The sequence below is a fragment of the Trachymyrmex cornetzi genome, unplaced genomic scaffold (assembly GCF_001594075.2).
Source record: "Trachymyrmex cornetzi isolate Tcor2-1 unplaced genomic scaffold, Tcor1.1 scaffold67, whole genome shotgun sequence".
NCBI classification, from domain to species: Eukaryota; Metazoa; Arthropoda; class Insecta; order Hymenoptera; family Formicidae; genus Trachymyrmex; species Trachymyrmex cornetzi.
The window spans coordinates 1,886,309-1,895,163 of NW_017299992.1; the positions used below are offsets into that span (position 1 = coordinate 1,886,309).

The 8,855-nt window shown below is 30.3% G+C and overlaps 1 protein-coding gene across 4 annotated transcripts in view; it reads right to left on the minus strand.

Moving 5' to 3' along the window:
• Window positions 1–4,943, minus strand: part of LOC108767378 (SEC14-like protein 2) — a 22,799-nt gene extending 17,856 nt beyond the window's left edge. The window contains exons 1-2 of one of the 4 annotated variants that reach the window (XM_018517245.1): window positions 4,728–4,943; window positions 4,456–4,555 (exon numbers count right to left, since the gene is read on the minus strand). The gene's annotated coding sequence lies outside the window, so the exon portion shown is untranslated. Of the gene's footprint in view, window positions 1–826; window positions 1,184–4,455; window positions 4,642–4,727 lie in introns of those variants that run through there. The other 3 variants (XM_018517243.1, XM_018517244.1, XM_018517242.1) reach the window with 3 other exon arrangements.
• Between the last annotated feature and the right edge of the window lie 3,912 nt (window positions 4,944–8,855).

Below are 8,855 nucleotides of genomic sequence, written 5' to 3' on the forward strand. Positions count from 1 at the left end.
CTCTTTTTCTAAAGTATCAAGTCGAAAAGAAATACTGATTCAATTCTTTCTAACGGAACATATATATTAAGCTTATAGGGAATTTACAGTCTATTTTTACGTCTCTGACTAAATCGTTGTTTTGTTCTTTGTAGTTGGTTTCAAGGCATATTCACGACTAAAATTTTTGATTATTGAAATACAAAATTATTGAAACAAGAAACTTGTAGTTTTTAAATTTCAATAATTTTTGATACTGAAAGTATAGTCCAAATATCCTTAATTGTGACAAATTATTGACAATTATTGACAATCCGTTAATTGCCCCAAAACGAGTGGCTAATTATAAAATTAATGTTATCTTTATTAGATTACGCAATCGTAGTTAAATTACTACTTGTAGTTTCTATCGATGATTGTTATAATTGAATACATGAGAAAATAAAATACGAACAATTGTTTGTATATGCTCTACACAATAAATGCTTATATTCCATAGAATGTGAACCAATTATCACTGACACTCATCATTATCATTACAATTTCTATCATGTTACAAATGAGATAACATCTAATAACAAAATTTACAGAAAACGCAGTGTTTAAAAATCATTGACGTTTTAAATATGTTCTAGGCATTGAGACTTTCTTTCGTGTTATTATTGTGATGTGTTACCACTTGTCATGTACCACGTGTTATAATTTAACACATGTATAAGATTTGCAAAACAGTAAGTTGATATAATTTTAAAAAAGGAACATCTTATACACAATTTGTAAATATTTCCCCATATATGTACATCTGTATTATTCAAGTTATCGTTACGAGCTTATTTTTAACGTTTACCGTGGGAACAGAGATATGAAAAAAGTTTTGCTAAATTCAAGAAGTTGTCAGAAATCACGAACACCCCTCGAAGATATCAGCCAACGGTGTTTATTCACTCGACGAACATGAACTCAGGGAGCACCTCGAACCCGCGATCGCGACTGTTCGGCGTCGACTGGGCTGACTGTGTTCAGGTCGATGCCGCAACAGGTGTCTATTGCAGCGACCGCGATTGCTGCGCGATTGCTGCGCGTCTGCGTGCACGCGTGCGTACGTCTGCACGCGCCTGCCTTCACTCGACGCGATTACACTTCAGAAGGTGAGATAGGTATCAACGTCACGAAGCGAACGGCACCGAAGGAATGGTATACCAGCTTGTTCTCGACAATGGCAAATTTCCAACCGCCCCACCATCGGGTCACTCGCACCAGCCACCTTCGCCGTCGCCGCGACGTTGTTCGACGGAGCTGGTGCACGCGTGGTGAACGCGTGCTCTTGCCGTTCAGAAACTTGATAAACGGGCTTGTCGCGCCCAAGTTCCGGTTTTCCGACCAGATCCTCACACAGAAAGAACACTGAAATACCTACAAATTTTCACAGATACAAATCTGAAAATAATTTTGTTAATTCATCAAAATATTTTTGAAGAAAACTCAAGGCATGATAAGTAGTGCTGCAAAAAATTGGATATTTCAGCGATTACCTTGAGCGTCCTACATAATTATTTTGGTAGTCCAACAAAATTTATTTTCAAATTTATATATCTAGCAAAATTTTTAGATTTTAGACAGCAAAACTTAATTGTTCTTTTTGTGCATGCAGTTGTGTTTCGACATCGCGATCGGAGTCACGCAGCCACGTATTCGACATTAAGCGTCCGTTACTACCACTATCACCATCACAGAATGAGGTTCATGCGGTCGGTGCGACGTGATTGCACCGTGCTCTGGCGATGATACACCGCCGAATCCGTGCGCGGCGCTTCGTGAGCAGCCGCTGTCTTTTGGAGAACGTCTCCGTGTTGTCCCCAATATTCTCTCCTAAATGATTTCCGAGGGATGGACGATGTTAAGGATGCATTACACATATTTCCAAAATAATTAAAAAGTTATGAAAAAATTACAGACTATTCTAAGATCACATTTAACAGTAATATAAAAAATTTAGCGGTCCACCATCTAGATCAAAATTATTTCGACTAGAAGTAGTATTTTTTTAAATCTGTGCTAATATAATATAGAAATATATATGGAAGTGTACTACAAAATAATGACAAAAATCTCAATTTTTATACAAGTTATACTTAAAGTATTCGAGATGATTTATGTAAAATTATATTGCGATACAGAGATTAGTTGTTCTGTAAATAAACAAAATATTTATTTTTTGTAAATCTTTAACCAATTTTTGAATCGCAATGAATTTTTTTTTTGCATAACTCATTTTGAATACTTAAAGTATTTATACAAAAAATTGTAATATTTGTTTTGTTTTTTAAATTTTAATTTATAACAGTAAGAATAATGATAAATGAATTAAATAAATAAAATAAATGAATTAAAAATGTTATTTAAGAAAAATAGATTGCTATAAACACAACTTTCATGTGTAAATAATTTAAAGTGTAAATATTAACATATTTGTAAAAATGCGTATAAAATACAAACTTAAGAATACAATAGAAGGTATGAGGAATAAGGAATAAAGAATTTCAATCCATTAGAAATCGGATACACCGGAATATATAGTTTCTGATAGATTGAAATTGTTACCTGGTAAAAAATTGTTCATACTGAATATGTATAAATATGTATAAACGTACACAAACTTTTATAAACATATACAGTCAATGATTGTCATGTATGATTGTCAATCATATATGAAATGTGTCCATGCATATTCATACATCCCTTTTTCTTTTGTAAAATTACTTTTTAGTGTAATAGAAAGAATAATAGTAATGTGAAAACATAAAAAATTATTAAAGGGATCATTTTCACAGTGTTTATTTTAGAAAAAAAATAAGTTTGAAGAAATATAAAAAAAATTGCTCATACACAATTATGCATAATTTTGTACATAATTATACGTAAGGAATTTTTTTACATTTTTTTAAACTTGATTTTTTTAAAAACAAATAGTGTAAAAATTAATCTTTTTTGTATTATATAAGCATATATGGACATGATTTTGATGCATGTTTATGAATATTTATGTTTATGAGGCATTCTTTCTCAAACGGGCCACCCCTTCTCTCCATTTCAAATTTCAAGCAAAAAAATTTTAGTACGGCTTAAATTAAAGGTAAAAGTGTCTACTTTTTAATGCCGTTGGGCCCTTTTTAAAATCCGCTTGACGGAGTTCCGGACTCGTCGCTCTCCAGATTCGTACTGATTATTCGGTCGCGCGAACTCGATTGGCTCGCGGATTTGATTATCGGAGCGATAACGCGATTCGCCGATACCATCGGCCCAGCAACGAGCGACGAATCAGGTGCTTCAATAACAAGTACGACGAGAGCCTTTTTTCCATGTTTAAGGACTCTCGTCGTCATCAACACACAAATACTCGTTTGCGACGTCGAGATCGCTCGAAAGTCGAATCAACAAATATTCGAAGAAAGTAAGTTTTTCTAGCGATCCGGACGACCACACGAATTAACGCTCGAATTCGGAACAATCTGCTTTCTGTAACGAATATAACATAATAACGATAATGCCGCGTTTCATTCGAAGGAGTTGTAACAACTTGGATCTTGAAAACTCATCGTAGTCAAGTGAGTTGTTCACCGATGAATCGATAACTTTGATTTTAAAAAGGGCCCAACGGCATTAAAAAGTAGACACTTTTATCTTTAATTTAAGCCGTACTAAAATTTTTTTGCTTGAAATTTGAAATGGAGAAAAGGGGTGGCCCGTTTGAGAAAGAATGCCTCTTATACATATTTATATATATTCATGCATGAACAGGGTATTTACCGGGTATTCATAGTCAGACCTTGTATTAAGGCTTCCTTAAATTTATCTTTAGATGCTCAATAGCCAATGAAATAATTCGTAGAGTATCTGAAAATCAATTTAAGGAAGACTTAAATATAAGTCTTGACTATGAATACGGACAATAATCTTCCTATTGTATCTGTATCCTAATGCTTCCACATATTATGGAATTTTTTGGAACAAATTTTGATCGGAATTATTTCATTCTTCGAGAAAACACAATAAAAATCTAGAGAACAATCATACTTATTCCGCGATCGGAATCTATTATAAATAATTCCATAATACGCATCCTTGATTTAAATTATACTAAATATCAACTTTTAGTCAACTAAAAGACAAATATCCCAACTATAATATAATCAGCTGTCAGTCAGCTGATGTAGTCGACTTTATGTTAGTTAATAAACCGACAATTATCTAATCTTATTTTAATAGTCGGCTAAATATCGACTTTGAAAGTCAACTTAAAATCGATGAAAAAACTCGTTGACTACCAGTCGATAAACGGTCAGATATGCTACATTTATAGGCATGTTTTGCTTTTTTTTACTAATATTCTTGCGGCGTGAGGCAATAATAAATCGTTTTGATTTGGCTTACTATTAACTTGAGAAATTATAAGAGCTTTTGTGTCGCAATATATACGCGTAGAATGGTATATATATCAGAGGTTCATCTTGAGAATTTATTTATAGCCTACATTCAGCGCTCTAAATGCCATTGTTCAATTTAGAGATTCGTTTATCTAATATTAAAATTATATCTAATCTTGAGTCACGAGTTTATGAGTTTATTGTATGATTATTTCCAATATCAACGTTCAGACTTAAAAATTTCACTGTTTACGCACATCGAATTTTAATTCGATTGTATTCGAGAGATCGTTGTAAAGAAAATCGTAAATTTATCATGCGTACTTCAAGAGAAATTGTAATGTAACTTGGCTTCAAGGTCAGTTTAAATATCTGGCAAGTTGAGCACCGACGTAATCGTTCTCCATCTTGCTATAATCATATACGATTCTCTGTAACGGAAGATTCAACCTGATCCGCACATAAGCAGAGATTTTCTAGTCGAGATTGTAAATAGTAGGTAACTAATTCTTCTTGTGCGCCTTTCTGTCACGCTTTTACTGTGACATGAAATGTGTCGCGAGCGCAAACGAAACGAGACATTTGCTTCATTAATTCAGCAGTGATCGAAATTTCGCCTGACGTGGAATTTTACTAAATCATCGTGACAGATAAAAAAAAAATTAAATTAAGGATGTATGTGTCACATCTAAAAACGATATCAAAAATATAAAAATTTCATATGATTGTTTTATTATTATATCTCCGTAAAATTTGAATACAGTTTTCTTATTGGTTTAAAAATTAGTAAATTTTTTTTCTTGATTGTAATGCAAAATGGTTTCTTGTAATACTTATTTGCAAATTTGATGAGGTAGCAACATTAAAAATTCGACACATAATGATTTGAGCGCGGTTTGTTAAAATTATATTTATGTATATATATTGTATACGTATAATCACATCGAAATATTTATAAGCACTAAAATCCGCTTTAAACGAAAATAATATTTTTCTTACATAAAATTTATTTTCCGTGGTTCAATCTTGAATTATAATTAAGAATTAAGTTAAATTTTATACAAATTGTTGCAAAATATTGTTATTTTGCTATATATATATATATTCATTACTAAAAATTGTCAAATATTGGTCTTGAATAATTTTTTACTCAAATTCTATCAATTTTACAGAAAAACTGCAACAGACAAAAATCATTAATTTTCTTCTCATAAAATTCTGGGAATTTTTTCAGAATTTTTTAATATCGTATTTTGTCATATTGGTAAAAATAAGAAAATGCAGTACTAAAAAGTTGATAAAAAATTCTAAAAAAGTTCTCAGAACTTTATGAGAAGAAAATAAATGATTTTTGTCTCTTGCAGTTTTTCTGTAAAGTTGATAGTATTTGAGTAAAAAATTATTCAAGGCTAATATTTGGTAATTGTTAGTAATTAATATCTTGTGAACTATTGCGAAAATTGCAAAATGGTAAAGGACTTTTCGACTCAGTTTAGTCCGCTCTATCTACACAAAAGTGAGTGGTAAAAACTTTTGGGACATCCTGCATATATAACCATTAATTATACATATACGTATATAACCATTAATTATACATATGTATAATCATTATAGCCAAATTATTTGTTGTTTTCTTTTTTGCAGTTAGTTTAAGATCATATTCATAGGTTAATATCATCAAAAGTTTTTGAATAATATTGTTTGATATTAGTTTTTTTGGCTGATACTTCCAATTGATATTGTATAATCCATACATCCTTAAATCATGATTGCGTCCGATGTTTTAAACTAACGATTGCAGTTTATCATATAATGATGGAAACAGCTATTATTTCTATTTAATCTTTCAACAGATTGTAGCAGATTTTTTTCTTAACTTTCTTTTTTCATTAATCTAATTTAATCTGATTTAATCGTCCGTACATATATCATTTCTTTTGTGCCACTTTTCCTCGGACTGTTAAATCTGTTATTCAATGAGGATTCATTATATCGCAATGGCATCATGCACAGTTCTGGTGGCGTTATCTGTCGACAAATGCGAGAACTGCTTTCGCATTGAACATCGAACTTGATCGCGTATCATTTGATTTGACTTCCACTTTTCGAATTCGATCATTCAAAATTTTTGGACAAATTTCAAACATGCCAAATTCATAGTAACGATTCGAAATATAACATAAGCCACAAAATTTCAGTCAATTGATATTCTTTATTTTTAAAAAGGACTTCGTGTGTGTGTGTGTGTGTGTGTGTGTGTGTTACATAAAATGACTATTATAAAGCAAATGACAACATAGGTATATTTAAATATTTTAGAAAAACTCATTGCAAACTCAATGTCTGTTACCACCGACGAGATACTATTAAAGACCGACATCCTTATGGAAGTTTGCGTTCTTATGAATATTGAAGTGATTAAGAGTTAAAAACTGATAATATTGTATTAATTTTATGATTTATTGGACGATATACCATTTATTGGTTTAGTAGACGTATTTATGTATTTATAAATAATACTCGATTTTTCTTTAAAACTGTGATTTCAGTGTTATCGTTAAAGTTTGATTATCAACAAAGATGATCACTGCAGAGAAAAAATTGTAATTTTTCTGCAACAAATAGGATATTATAGTTTTACAAGTATGCATATTTATTTATGGAACTTTTATGTAATATAAAATCATGAATTTAATAATGTATGAGCCAAATATTTATGTTAATAATTGCAAATTTATATCAATTATCGTTAAAGTCAGCGTTCTTCAATTACCTACGGGTCCTTGGGGCCCTTTTTATACCGCCGAAAATTTGCCTAGGGTTGACGGTTTTAATAGTATCTCGTCGGTGCTGTTACATTATATGTTCACTTAAATATGATAATTTTGTTCATATATGTTTCAAGCATTGTATGTATAGGGTTATTATTTATAAACGTGTAATTTAAATATCGATATATACACTGAATATCCAAAAATTTGCAACTCAAAATTTAGCAAGAAAGTTTTCGAAAAATTAAGTAAAAAAAGGATTATTTATAAATTTTTATTTTAAGCAATAATTTCTATAATATAATGGTTTAACTATGACTAATTACAGATTACATTTAGATGATCATTTATGAGTATTACTGAACGTGCTGATAAGCGAACCTGAAGTGTTCGCTCATCAGCATTCACTGATTCACTGATATTACGCGCGATCCATGGACATGTGATTATCTAAATATAATCTGTAATTGGCTATATTTAAATCCTTATTATTTCAAAAATTACTGCTAAAATAGAAATTTACAAATAGCTTTTTTATTTAATTTTTCGAGAACTATCTTGCTATAGAATTTTATGTTGTAAATTTTGGGACACCCTGTATACGTGTACATATTGCATGCTCTGTATATTTATATTTTCATAAGCATCAAATCCACGTGTGACTTTTACAAAATCCAATATCTATTAGCTAATATTGAAAGACAGTAATTATAATTACTTATTTTAAATATCAAAAGCAAAAAGTTTAGTACCATTTTGTGCTCCAAATAAGTAATTAATTTAGTAAAAATTAGCCAGTACGGATTTCTATAAAGGAAGTCATTAATGACAGTAAGTCTGTTTTTTATTCCTGTAGTATTAAACTGCACTTTTTCTCTCACTTTAGTTAAATATCAAATATATATCCATTTACTTTAAATTTTAAAAGTGTACATAAACTAGTTCAGTGCATTATTTTATGAACGTAAATAGAATAGAATTATTAATCTTTTTGTTTACAAAAATAAAAATTAAATCAGGGACGAGTTGAAAATTTTACTTTAATGTATTCACTGCCACGTCATTTATATACATATGGCATTCCTTTCCAAAAGTGCACCGTCATTCAAATACGAATGACATCAAATTCTCTTGCATAATCTTGTCATTCAATATTTTATAAGGAAAATGAAAGAAGATTCGAATTCCAGTAATGCTATATCCAGTTTATATGATACTAAGTATTATTTATGTATGAATAATGTGTCAATTACCATGTCTACTTTGAATTAATCATCGATTAAGTTAATCGAAATTTAGACAAAGTCATTTCAAGGATAATTTCTAGCTGTATCTTATACGGTACAGAAAATAACATAATTGTGTACTGTATATTGCAATAGCATTACTGTAAAATTGCTGAAACGTTGCAATATTGTTGCAATGATATATATTGTATGGGATAATTCGTCGTCCTTAATTTAATTTTTCCATGTATAACAATAAAAGATAAATAATTCTATATGTATTATTGAAATAATATAGATATATTTTTCGATAAGAATCCTATATTATTTGCATGAGATGTAAAATTTCCTATCCTATTCTGGAAATCTAAATTCACAGGTCTAATTTTTTTATGATTGAATGCTGCATACATTATTTTACGATTAAACGAGAATTTTTGCTTATCTTTATATGT